General features: G+C 39.2%; 1 long non-coding RNA gene across 1 annotated transcript; it reads right to left on the bottom strand.

Annotated features, from left to right (window-relative positions):
- Window positions 1-1,464: 1,464 nt before the first annotated feature.
- On the bottom strand, window positions 1,465-12,247 carry LOC148120558 (uncharacterized). The gene is made up of 3 exons (XR_015738970.1): window positions 11,116-12,247; window positions 9,611-9,794; window positions 1,465-1,596 (listed from the first exon to the last, which is right to left on the bottom strand). It is a non-coding gene; the product is annotated as an uncharacterized LOC148120558 (long non-coding RNA).
- Window positions 12,248-14,244: the final 1,997 nt, after the last annotated feature.

Here is a 14,244-nt window from a genome sequence, read left to right as displayed (position 1 = left end):
TCTTCAGTTTAGATGAAAGGCAGTTTTGCCCAGTGGTCAGTGCTTGGCAGTTGAAACAAATTGCAGATGGATGTTGTTCTGTGCCCATTTGTCTTCTGTCTTCTTTGGAGGAAGTAGAGTGCTGCTGATAGGGGCCAACCTGTCTCTTTTTGTTATGAAAAGTCTTTTAATAATTAAATATTTAAATCCCGTATTCCCCAGATCTCTGAGCAGTTGAGGGCTATTTATCAAATATAACTACAGTATAGAATTTGCCTGGAGAGCTGGGTCTAAGCTTGACTGTACTGGCTCTCAACAGGTAAGATTTACAATCATAAAAAAACAGAAGAAAAAATTGTTTGCAAAGAAGATTAACAGCAGAACAGACAATAGTAGAGAACAGTTTAATATATTTTAAAGCAAGGTTGGATTAAATATAAAGTATTTTTTGTAAGAGACTTAAAAGTACATACCAGTTTAAAACATGAGACTTATTGTTTTTGTTGTCTAAAATCAGATGCAATGAACAGACAATTATAACATTTAACAGTAAACATAGGTGCATTTAAGTTACATGAGAGAGACAGAAAGGAAGGGACTCAGGCTGGAAGCCTTGGCAAACGTTTGCCTTGGCAAACGGTAGTGAGTAGGTGTGGCTTGTCTCTTAAAGGGCTAGGACAGACCATTACAGAATTGGTTTAGGCCACACTAACAAGTTACTACTATACTGAATGGGTCACTGTGTTCATCTCAGTATCTGGAATGAGCCAGGGACTATACCTCATTCACTTTTAGGTCCTCTGCATACTGTTTGTTGAGTTTCAAAATGCTACCACATGTGTAGATTAACCTGGCTTCTTCCGGCATTTGTACAGGTAAATAGTAGTTTGATATCAGCCTTTCTTGGGTGAAACTCTTAAAGCTTTTCCTCTTTTCTCTCAGATAGCTAAACATTCCCAGTCTTGAAAGAATTCTGTCAGTTATCCTCAAGGATCAGCCTTATGGTGGCCAAATGGACAGCTGATTATCTTCTTGCAGTCTGTCTTGGGCTTGTTCTAGCAGATGAATGATATTATAGACTTGAGATGTAACTTAGTGATCTTAGGTTCAATACTAACATTAGGAGGTAAGAGGGTTGTCTCAGTTAGGGTTTCTATTGCTGTAAAGAGACCCCATAACCACAGAGAAACTTTTTAAAAAATTTATTTATTTATTTATTTATTTGTTTATTTATTTATTTATTTATTTATTTATTTATTATGTATACAGTGTTCTGTCTGTATGCTTGCTGGCCAGAAGAGGGCCCCAGATCTCATTACAGATGGCTGTGAGCCACCATGTGGTTGCTGGGAATTGAACTCAGGACCTCTGGAAGAGCAGTCAGTGCTCTTAACCTCTGAGCCATCTCTCCAGCCCCACAGAGAAACTTTTATAAAGGAAAACATTTAATTGTGGTGGCTTGCTTACAGTTCAGAGATTCAGTCCATTGTCATCATGGTGGGGACATGGCAATATGTAGGCACACATGGTACCGGATAAGTAACTGAGAGTCCTACATCTTGCAGGCAACAGGAAGTTGTTGTGGGAGACCTCTTGTTTGTTCCCAGCTGCTCAACCCTGAAATAATCACACAGAAACCATATTATTTGCAATACTGTTTGGCCAATAGCTTAAGCATATTTCTGGCTAACTCAAATCTTAAATTAAGCCATCTCCATTAATCTGTGTATCACCACAAGACGGTGACTTACTGGGTAAAGTTATGGCATCTGTCTCCAGCAGGGCTACATGGCTTCTCTCTGATTCTGCCTCCTTTTCCCCAGCATTTAGTTTAGTTTTCCCCACCTAACTAAGTTCTACCTTGCTAAAGGCCAAGCCAGTTTCTTTATTCATTAACCAATAAAAGCAACACATAGAAAGACCTCTCACACCAGGAATTCATCTGAGAAACTGGGTGGTATCTTAAGCATGTATGAGACCTTAAAGCCTGCCTCCACAGGAACATACTTCCTCCAACAAGGTCATACCTACACCAGCAAAGCCACATTCCCTAATAGTGCCACTCCCTTTGGGGACTACTTTTTTCAAACCACCACAAAGGGGGAGAAAAATTGACACAGTTACATCTAAAACTATGTCATAGAACATCAAGGAAGGCTCCATAGAAGCTTTTAGGTCCTCCAATCTCTAGCCTCCACATAGCTTATTTGTTGAATGTGTATTTTAAATAATGCAAAAATCATTCTTGGCAGAGGGATCGGCTCTTTATGAATAAAGCGCACATACATATATAATATAGACAACATACACATACACACACATACATACACATATATAGCTTATTAAACTTAATGCCTGAGATGATTGACTGGTAATGTCTCAGCAGGTCAAGATACTTGTTTTCTAAACCTACAGACCTGAGTTCCTTTTCTGAGAACCATGTGATAGAAGGAGAAAATAAACCTTCCACAAACTACCCTCTGATCTTCATGTGTGTGTGTATGCATGTACGCCCACTCACCATAATTTTTAAAAAAATGACTCAGAGTACCATGGTAAAATCACTATTGAGGGGGCCTCTGCCAGAATATACCCTGGTGCCTTCCTGGCTATTGTAAGTGCCCACTTGTTTGTTCATGGCTGCTCAGCTCTGAAATAAACACACAGAAACTGTATTAATTAAATCAGTGATTGGCCTATTAGCTTTAACTTCTTATTGGTATGTATTGCCATGTGGCTGTGGCTTACCAGCATGGTTCTAGCTCATCTGTTCCCGGCGGTGGTGGCTACATGGCATCTCCCTGACTCTGCCTTCTTCCCAGCATTCAGTTTAGTTTTCCCTGCCTACCTTTATAATGCCCTGCCAAGCCCAAGACAGATTCTTTATTCATTAACCAATAAAAGCAACATATATACAGAAGGCCCTCCCACACCATCTGACAAACATTAGCTTTAGCTTCTTATTGGCTAACTCTTACATATTAATTTAACCCATCTCCATTAATCTGTATATCGCCAAGTGGCAGTGACTTTCCGGCAAAGTTTCAGCATGTCTGTCTCTGGCAGAGGCTCCATGGCTTCTCTCTGACTCTGCCTTCTTTCTCCCAGCATTCAATTTAGTCTTCCCTGCCTACCTCTATTCCCTATACAGGCCCAAGACAGTTTTCTTTATTAACCAATAGTATTCACAGCATACAGATGGGAATCCTACATCAAGTAATAATACTATATTGTATGTTTGAAATTACTGAGGGCACAGCTTTAGTGTTCTCTCTTGAGTATAGGAGGTGAGAGATGTATTAATTTGATTAAATTCACTCATTTAACAGTGCACACATCTATCACATATACTGTGTCCAAACAATATACAACATTCAATTGTCAATTATTCCCTTCAAAATCTGGATGAGAGAAAATAATTTTCAAGATTAGGTCATAAACATACCGGCTTTTTTCTTCTCTTACACTGATTAAATACAGCTACAATACTATGAACTGTCCTGGAGCACACAACATGGAACAGAGAACAGTATCTAGTCAAGGGTGAGCAAGAAACTAAGTCCCCAATCCAACAGACTATGAGATACAGAACCCTGGGCACAAGCTAGGGAGTAAGATGAAGCATATCAGGCTTCACTTCCTTCTACTGAAGTCAAGATGCTAACTGAGCTAGCTTCCTGAAGCTCTAGCAGGAAACTTAATGTTCATGTCTGTCTTGACTCTAAAGACTTCCTGCTTTCTTTGGTTAACACCTGATGTGGGATTTCCCTCTGTATGCTGTGATTACCATTAATGAATAAAGAAACTGCTTTGGACCTATAGCAGAACAGAACTTAGGTAGGTGAGAAAAACTAAACTGAATGCTGGAAGAAAGAAGGGCAGAGTTAGGGAGAAGCCATGGAGCCGCCGTCAGAGTCAGATATGCTGGAACTTTAGCCAGTAAGCCATAGCCACATGGCGATATACAGATTAATAGAAATGGGTTAAATTAATATGAAAGAGTCAGCTGATAAGAAGCTAGGGCTAAAGGGCCAAGCTGTGTTTCAATTAACACAGTTTCTGTGTAATTATTTTGGGGCTCTGAGCAGCCAGGAACTAACAAGTGGCCTCCTTCCAACAAACACCCCTTCCTCCTTCAAGGGCAAGAATTGCTGGCTTATTCTCTCCTACCATATCACATTGGCACTTCCTGTCTGTCTCCCTCTTTTATTTAAAACCAACCTTGTGATTATCCTTGGCCCACATAGATAATCTAGGGAAAAAACTTCATTCTAAGGGTCATGTATCATAGCCTTAATTTCATATGCATCTTTAATTCTCCCTTTTTGTGTGCTGTAACATATTCAGAGTTTCCAAAGATTAGATCAGGGCATCTAAAATGTTCCCATAACAGTTGTTGAGTATGTGAGGTGATAAATGTTAATTAGTTCAATTAAATAATTTCACAATGCCTATATATGCATATATATACATATATATATATATATATATAAAATCATTTTGTACTTCAGAAAAATATCAAACCTCTACTTATCTTAAAAACTGTTTTAGAGCTGAGTGTGGTCATGATTGTCTTTAATACCATCTACAGGAGACAGAGGAAGAAAATCTCAGTTCAAGGCTAGTCTGGTGGTTACACAGAATGTTCCAGGAAGACATTATTCCATATTCCAGAAGAAAAATGCTTTTTATCTTTTCTTGTAGGAGGGTTGGGAATGATCTGAGTCCTGATACAAGCTAAGGATGTACCCTACAACTGAAGTATAGCCCCCAAACCCTACAGAAACTCTTTTTATCTAGCATTAAGTTAAAAGTCAATCTTGCAGTAGCAGATATGTAGCCTGAACTGGCCATCTCCTATGACCAGATTAGTATTTAACCCAGTTGTCATCTAGAGGCATCATCCAGAAATTTATATAGACAGGCACAGATCCAAGACCAAGCATTAGGTGGAATCCAAGGAATCTTGTAGAAGAAAAGAGGGTATTAGAGCAGCCAGATGGGTCAAGGACACCACAGGAAAGCTCACAAAAAGTCAACAAACATGGGCTCATAAGAGCTCTCATAGACTGAACTATTGGCTCGTAAGCCTGCATAAGACTGATGTAGGATCTCTGCATGTATTTTACAGTTGTGTGGCTTGGTCCTCTTGTGGGACTCCTGGTGGTGGGAACAGGGGCTGTCTCAGACTCTTTTGTAGACTTTTGGTACCCTACTCCTCATGCTGGGTCCCTTTGGCCAGCCTTGATGCATGGGGAGGTACTTAGTTTGCGTGACTTGATACGCCATACTTTGTTGATACTCATGGGAGACATGCCCTTTTCTAAACAGAAACACACTGTGTTTTGTTCATACTCATGGGACATCTTCACTATCCTAAGCAAAAATGGAGAAGAGTGGATTGGATGGTGGGAACAGAGAGGGATGGGGGCTGGAAGAGGGGAAGCTTCAAACAGAATATAAAATTTATTTTTAAAAAGTTAAAAGCCAAAGAGTATTTATCATCAATCAAAACTTTAGTGATCCTTTGAAGAAATTTAACTTTTATATATTACATAAATGAAGAATCCCTAAGGTTTATCAATATGTGACAATTGCAAATATTACATTTTCTTCAAAACTGCTGTGGCATATATTCTATTGTCATAATATAGTTCAAAAGTTCAATAGTTACTACCTTAGAATCCCTCTGTCAGAATTCCCTTACTATCTCAATCATGTCCTTTGCAGAAATCAAGAATCACTCATTTTGTATTTGATTCTCATGTCATTTTAGTTTGTTTTAAAACTCAAAATTCATGTTCCATTTTTGATAATAGGATATATCGTACTCTAGCCTTGAAAACAAACAGTCTATGTGAAAAGTAGCTTCCTGGAAGCCACTGGATAGAATGGGATAGGTTGTGATTCCTGCCTATACCCTCTTCAGATAGTTAGTCCATTTGATCAGTCCAGAAGACCCATGGAAAAGATTGTTTACACAGATTTTATTTTAATTAATTAATTTTCTATATGTGACTGCACACATGCATATGTGTACACATGTGCATATTCCACAACATGCATATGGAGGGCATAGAACAATTTGTGGAAGCCAGGTCTTTCTTCCACTGTCTGGGTTCTAGAACCTGAATTCAGATTGTTAGGTTTGGCAGTAAGGACCTTGGCATACTGAGTTATCTCATTAAGCACCTATTTACTGAGATTTACTTTCTGTGACCTCATTCTTGGCTCATTAATGGAGGAAGCTGCGAGTAGGATGTTTGTTTTTTAGAGAGGCACTGCATGAGGAAATGAAGCCTTTTGGGCTGACAAGAGGCTGAGCAACAATACAAAGGAAATTTTAAGGAATGAGATGCCTATGAGGTCTTTGAAAAGTTCAAACATAGTCCCACAAAGTTAGAAGGCAACAAACGTGTAAGACAATAACAATAAACAGAGGATCTTAACAAATATTTCATTGCAGAAGATTGGTGAGTGACAAATATTCGTATCTGCAGATAATTGTTACTTAGTTGGGAAATGTCATTTAAAACAATAATGAAAGCCTGTTGCAAACCCAACAATCAGTGAAGTAATGTAAAACTAATGGCAGCTTATTACAAAGTTACAAACTAAGGATTTAGTAATCATTCCTAATGAAACTAAAGAAATGAAACCTATTTTACACAAAAAGTCATACATCTCCTAACAGCATTATTAATTAATTGTTAAATGCTGTAAATAACTCAGTGTAGCACACTTAATAAAAACTCAGGATCAGAAATTGGGGTTCAACCTGAAGATCTGAAAAGCAAAAAGAGTCAGCCACTGGCTCTTGCCTTGACCTCAGTTTGAAATGGCAATCCTGCCTCTTGGAATCTCAGAAGGAAACTGTGTGTTCAGAGCTGTTTTCTCCCATTTTATAATCCTGTCTAGAGTTGGGATTAAAGGCCTATACCACCCAGTTTCTATAGCAACTAGTATGGCTACTGGGATTAAAGGTGTATGTTATCATAATCTGGTCTGTAAGGCTGATGAGTGGGACAGGTTTACACTCAAACCTTCAGGCAGTCTTATTTATTAAAATACAATTGAAATGCCACGACAACTCAGTTTTTTTTAAGGCGTGAATAAATAAACCATCATATATCCAACTATTGGAAAACTCACTAACTGTAAGATTGAATGCATTGATACACACAAAATCATAGATGAATCTTAAATGTATCATGTATCATGATCAGTGAAATAAACCAATCTCTAAGGGATACCAATTGTACAATGCGGGATTCCCCTCTGTATGCTGTGAACACCATTGGTTAATAAAGAAACTGTTTTGTCCTGATAGGGTAGATAGGTGGGGGAAAACTAAACTGAATGCTGGGAGAAAGAAGGAGAAGTTGAGAAGTCATGGATCTGCCACTGGAGGCAGACACACTGAAACTTTGCTAGTAGGCCACAACCTCGTGGTGATTCACAGATTAATGGATATGGGTTAAATTAAGATGTAAGAGTTAGCCAATAAGAAGCTAGAGCTAATGGGCCAAGCAGTGATTTAAATAATATAGTTTCTGTGTGATTATTTCGGGGCTGAGCAGCCAGGAATCCACAAACAGCCTCTTCACAATTATATGATTCTATTTATATGGTATATTGATAAAGGCAAACAACAGGAGCTTTTTTACACTCAAGGTCTTCATCAGATACACATATTCACATATATTCCACTCAAAATGGCAACCCTTATGGAAGATGGAGGAGGCACAACTTGAGAAGCTTCATGGTGTTTTTGATTTATATTTTAAAGTTTGATTACATGCCACTGTTATTGTGACAGCATGTATTTAAATAGCTCCCTGCTGTTAAATATTTAGATTGTTTACAGTTGCTTGCTATTGTTAGGCACAGCCTATTAAAGAGCTCTGATTATAATCTTTCTACAGTTCCTTGCCTCCATTGATGTGGGATATCCTTTATGCTATAAATATGTGTTGCTTTTATTGGTTGATAAATAAAGCTGATTTGGCCTTTTTGATCATTTGATGATCAGGGAAAATAGAGCCAGGTGAGAAATCAGAGCTATGGAGAGAAAGAAGGTGGAGTCAGAGAGACATCATGTAGCTGCTGGGGAAGTAAGATGTGAGTTAACAAGCCAGGAACATTGTGATAAAATATAAAGTAATAGAAATGGGTTAATTTAGTTGTGAGACCTAGTCAGTAATATGCCTGAGCCATTGGCCAAACAATTACAATTAATATTGAGCCTCTGAATGATTATTTAATAAGCAGCTGTGGGAACCAGTGGGTGGGAGAGAAACTAGTCCAGTTGGACTGACAGAATGCTTAAAAGCTTCCAGCTATACTCCATCCCTCCCTGCCACACCAACTCCAGTGTTGTCTGTGTGACATGACATACGTCATTATGCCGGATGGGAGCTACGTGTCCTATGGGACTAGGCTTCCTGGAGGTCAGTGGCAGACAGCCCAGTATTGGCTGCCGTTGGGGCATACACGGGTTTCTCGATTAGCTGACTATGCGGGATATGGGCTTTGCACAATCTTTTTCATAATGATGACAGTCTTTATATATGTTATCTCTTCAGGAACAGCTCCGAGATAGGGAAGTACAGTATGGGAATGTATAAGACTACAGCAGAAACTTTGTCAACATGGGGGTGTATGATGAGCAAGGGAATAGATGGGTTAATGTTGATGGACAAAGAGTGTTATGTTATACTCTGAATTTTATGAATAGGCATGCTAGATCTGAACCCCCATGGTGTCTGATGCATAAGAAGGTACAAAAAGTATATTTCAGCATGTGCAGAGAGCTGTTAGTCATATTTGGTCACTAGATGAGATAAAGAAAGGGTTAGAAAGAGGAAGGGCAATGATAGTGATGAGACAGAAACTTTCTATTCTTAGATAAGATGAAACCACTTGCCTGAGGTTTATGTTCCCAAGGACAAGATTTCCTCTTCTAAGGATGCTTTATGTCTAACACCTGTCCCTGATAATATGCTTTTCTTAGAAATCGCTGATGTGACTAAAACAGGCTTTGTTACTGTGCCAACCAATGATACATGACCTTCTGATTTGTTCTTTGTTTGAATACTATATAATGAAAACACGAATTCAGTAAAATCACAGCAGATTCCAACCACTCTCTTGTGTGTTGTGTCTGTCTTTCGTCGCCGACCTCGTGCCTTCCTGTGTACCAAGACCCTGCTTCTCCCACGGTCTGAGTGGCTCCCCTGAGCCAGTCCATGGCACCTCCCTTTATCCTCCCCATTTCTTGTTTTTGAATTTTCTGTTCTGGGATTTGGCTTGAGAACTTCACACAGGTGAAGGAAGCACTCCAATACTGAGCCACACCCCTACCACTTATTTGTGTATTTGATGTAGGATCTTACACTCAGGCCAGTCTCAAAATCCTCCTGCCTCAGCTTCCTGAGTGACTAGTTTAGAAGCACGCACCACCATACATAATAAAATGTATTTCTTAAACTGGATTTCAGATCTATGTAATTTGCATTTCTAAGGTATATATAGTTTAAATTTATACAACTACTGTAAGGTTACCCTCTCTAGAAGCAACTTCAGGAGCTTAAAAGGAAACATAGGTCTATTTTCCAATTTCCTCTCAAACCTTGCACTTGTATCTTTCATCGTACTGTGCTGATATTGAATGCAGGTTTTCAAGAACAAAGCTCTGGATAAGATATTTTGATGAAGATGACACTTGCTGCCTCCTTTCAACATTATCCTCAGTCCAAAATCATTTCTCCTTTTTAGCAACTGATTCAACAACACCTTCAGTCCCAAAAATGATCCTGAGGGAAGACAGAGGAGGCACAGCTGAGACCAGAGGCAAAGCTAAAGCCACTGGAGGTCATAGTGACACACACCTTTAATCCCAGGATTGGGGAGATAGAAGCAGATGGATCTCTGTGAGTTCAAGGCCACCCTGACCAAAGCAGAAATAAATCCAGGTGGTGGTGGCCTACACCTTTAATTCCAGCACTAGAGGGAATATAAAATTAGAGGAGAGAGGCTGCCTGCTTAGTCTGTGGTCACCCAGCCTTGGTAAAGAGAAGACTTCTCTAGCTGCTTGGCTACACTTCTTTTCTTATTTTTGGGTTGAACCCTAATTTTTGTCTCTGGGTTTTTATTATTCATGCAACATTTGGTGCCCAGTGTTTGGGGTATAAATCCACAAAAAATCATTTGCCTGAGGCTTTATAGCTATCAGTACAGGGCAGGATTGCATGTGGGGCTCCCATCTGAGCTACACCTGGGGCTCCAGCCCCACCCACTAGGCTTTCTTTTCTTCTTCCCTCCCCTCTCTCCACCATCAGTTGCAGGCTCTCCTTGAAATCCAGCCAGACTTTTACTGTTCTATGCAGCAGCAATCAGCCTCACATCTTCATCAACATCTTTAGTAGATTTGGTAAGACAAATTGGAATTCTTAAAGGGAGGGATTATTTAAAAGAAAGAGTTTTTCCTCCATATTAAAATTGAGAAAAACCATTATAATGAAGGGATTTGGGTCTCTGTATGATGATATGCTAGGCATTTTAAAAATAGAATGATTAGAGGATATCTAATTTAAATCGGATTTATGTGATGTCAATTGTGAACATTATCAGCATTATGATTTTTGTCTTATCATTAAAAAATTGATTAATCTGAGTGCTAAGATATACGATTCAGAAAAATCTAATAAAACAGATCACCGATTCAAACCCAGACAGAATAATTATAAGAATAGAGAGGAACAGCCTAAGTTTTTCAGACAATCAACCTCAATATATCCAGTAACCTTACAGGAATTGCCAAATGGCAGAGTCTCTGTTACAGCTAACTGGACTATTGTGCCAATGTTAGACTGAAGGAGATTCAAGGAAGCAATAGTCCCATATGGCATGCTTTCACCTTTTGTGAAGCAAATGTTAAACTCATGGTCAATTTGTAATAGAATTATCCCTAGTGACTGGAAAGATTTGGTTAATGGACTTTTAGAGACTGGTGCACAATTACAATGGAGTCCCTGGTTCAGAGAAGAAGCTGAGATTATTGAAAAACAGACTAAAGCTAGAGATAGGGAAGTCTCCCAAGATCAAAGTTTTGGAGGAGGATACTACATTACTTACCAAAGGAATGCAAACTGTATATGATGACTGCACTCTGGATTTATGCCACACAGCAGCTTTGAGTGCTTGGGACAGAATCAGAGAAAAAGGAAAGAAAATTGAGTCATTTACTAAAGTTATACAGAGCCCAAAGAAAGCCTTTATGGATTTCTTACAAAGATTGACTTCAGCAGTAAACAGAATGATATCAAATTCAGGAGCTAGACAAATAATAATTAAATCTCTGGCTTCTAAAAATGCCAATCCTCTATGCAAATGGATAATTAGGCCATTAAAGGCATGGAGTAAAGAATCTGAGATACAATCAATATAGACTCTCATGAACATGATGCTCCATGGATAGGAGAGGTGATTTCCAGAGGTTTGAGGAAAAATCAAAATGTCAAATGTTATAGTTGTGACAAACAAGGTCACTTTAAAAGAGATTGTCAACAGGGCATTCCTAGAAACAATGTTTTTTCTAAAAATAATTCGTTCAGAATGCACCTCCATTCTGGATTATGCAGAAGTTATGGCACGGGCAGGCATTGGACTAATAAATGTAGGCCAATGAGGAATATTCAAAATAATACTTTGCATTGGGAAAGTCCATGAGGGGCCTTTTGCAGACATTTGGCCCCTATGCCAAATCTGGTTGAGTAGTTTCCAGCCATTGTAGAGGAAACCCCTTACCAAAGCAATGAAAAATCCTAATGTCTATTGTAAGAAACTATACTGCTCTGGATAATTGAACAGATATAGAAGAGAGGACAAAAAATTCAGGAGAAACCATAAAACAAGTATTTTGGCAAGTTTCTATAGATGAACAATACCAGAATTAGAAACATAAATAAGTGACGTTGTTATTGAAGATCTGGTAGTCACAGGTACAGATGTAATAATAATTTGATCAGAATCTTTGTTGGAGGAGGGGCCCGCTTCTTGGTTCTGGGCCACCTGGCTAGCTGAGATCAGAAGTAATCACACAGAAACTGTATTAATTAAATCACTGCTTGGCCCATTAGCTCTAGAAATAGTGATGAAGGAGGGAAATTATATAAGTCTTGCAAAACCTCATACATGGTGTAAGTATAGAGGCTATTGAAACCTTGAAAGGTTAAATTGTCCATAATAAATCTTACCTGTGGTTTAGTTAGCTAATAACCGTTACCTGCAAGTAGGTGTCGCGTTGCACTTGGAGCTGTGTGACTGGTTTAAATCTGATTCAATGCTAAAAGATATGCTCAGATTAAAAATGGTTATTTAGTGTAAATATAAATCACAGACTATGTACTCAGCGGAGGTCCCTGGCTGTTTAACAGATACATGAGACAGTTGGCAGAAGGCTGGGGCCTCCTACTTGGGACAGAGGGCATGTTGCCCATGGCGGTAGTGGTGGCGCTGGGCGCGATCTCCTCAACCTTTTCCGCCTCCGTCTCCCGCATCTCTCTGCCTGTTGTGCCCTTGGCACTGCCTGAGCTTCCACAGGCGCAGAAATAGCTGGACACAGAAGTCAGCTGGTAGCAGCCAAACAGGACTGCTGTGTGGGAAAATCTATGCCCAAATGAATGGCAGCATTTTACCACTGTCTTTTGTAAAGTCTAAATCTCCAGTCCTGTGTGCTGTTTTGGTGTCCTCATTGATTTATTTAACTTCTGGTCCTTATTTTGCATGTATGATTCCAAGGTAAGAAATTTGTCCAGTAAAGACAACATCTCATTCTTGGAAATTACTTGGATGACATGTACATTGCCTTTCTGTAGAGATACCTTATCCATTAACATATCATAACTTTTTTTTTAACAGATTCTGATTGGTAAATTCAACACTACGAATTCAGATAAATTTTTTAGCACCCTTTGACATGGATTGAATTTTGTCTGTCAAATTATTGTTATCATTTTTAATAGTATTATTTTTTTCAGCTAGCTGTTTATTATTAGTCTGTAAAGACTGTATCATTTTTAAAAGTGCCTCATTCTTGGCTCTGTTATCAAAGCATTTTATTGAAGATATAATATGAAAAATGAAGCTAATTTTCAAAATCAAACAAATGGATGCATAAGGAAAATCACATAAGCCTTGCTGAACACCATCCATAGTGTAAGCAACATGGTATTAAATTCCTGAATGGTAATATTGTCTGTCATCATATAACTTTCAAATTTTACAATTTACATACCTGCCTGAGGGATTTTCAGTGGAGTAGGTGTGATAATCTTTATTGGCCTGTAGGTGTCGCAATTGCAGCTGTGTGCCAGAGGGACACTGTTGTATTACTGCACTGGTTTTGCCTGCACTGTTGCCTATTTAGATACTGACAAATATGCTTTGCTTAACAAAATAAGAGCAGTTATTACGGACAATTAAAGAGATTCTGTACATGGAGAGTTGGTTGTTGCAACCTTCCTCCTCAGATGCTATAGGCTGAGCTAGTTCTTTATTCATTAACAAAAAGCAAAACACAGACAGAAGATTGGTGGCCGGGATAAGGAAACCCAAAGCTTCCCCTCAGTCCCAAGTCCCCTCAATGTCGGGCTGCAGTGGGGAAAGTCAGATTCCTGAGCAGTGGCATGTAGGCCACAGGTGGACGAGAAATGTGCCCAGGCTGGCAAATAGGTAGCATGGCAGGGGGCAGAGGATTCCTGGGAAGTATGAACTTGGCCCCATGTTGGGTGACAGATGATGTGGAATGCGTCAAAATGGGGGGGGGTGAAGAGCGCCAAATAATACCCACTAGCTCTGAATAGGGTATACTAAGGTTTTTCCTTATTGAAAGGAAAACTCATAGATCACAATGAGAAAACAGGAAAGGGGTCCAACATCCAGGTGTGGTGAGCAGGAAGAGGCCAAGCAGGTGCTCCTGTGGGCTTTTTGGTACCCAAAAGCCACACCCAACTGGTTCAGCCTCTTAAGCCCACTGGCTGAAGACGATTCGCCATTAGTATGCTGCAGCCCAAATGCAGAAGAAATGAGAGAAACATTTCTAGGAGTAATATGGGTTTCCTAGAGGTTGAACTCAGATCATTAGGCTTAGCAATAACAGTTTTACCAACTGAGAGAGTTCTCTGGCATTCATTTGTGGTTTTGGGAAACTGCTATGAAAAGTGTTTAGTCCTCAGAATAAACTAACACACTGAAAAAAAAGTG

The sequence above is a fragment of the Myodes glareolus genome, chromosome 10 (genome assembly GCF_982192425.1).
Source record: "Myodes glareolus chromosome 10, mMyoGla1.1, whole genome shotgun sequence".
In the NCBI taxonomy this organism is placed as follows: domain Eukaryota; kingdom Metazoa; phylum Chordata; class Mammalia; order Rodentia; family Cricetidae; genus Myodes; species Myodes glareolus.
This window is presented reverse-complemented; position numbering and strand designations above follow the sequence as displayed.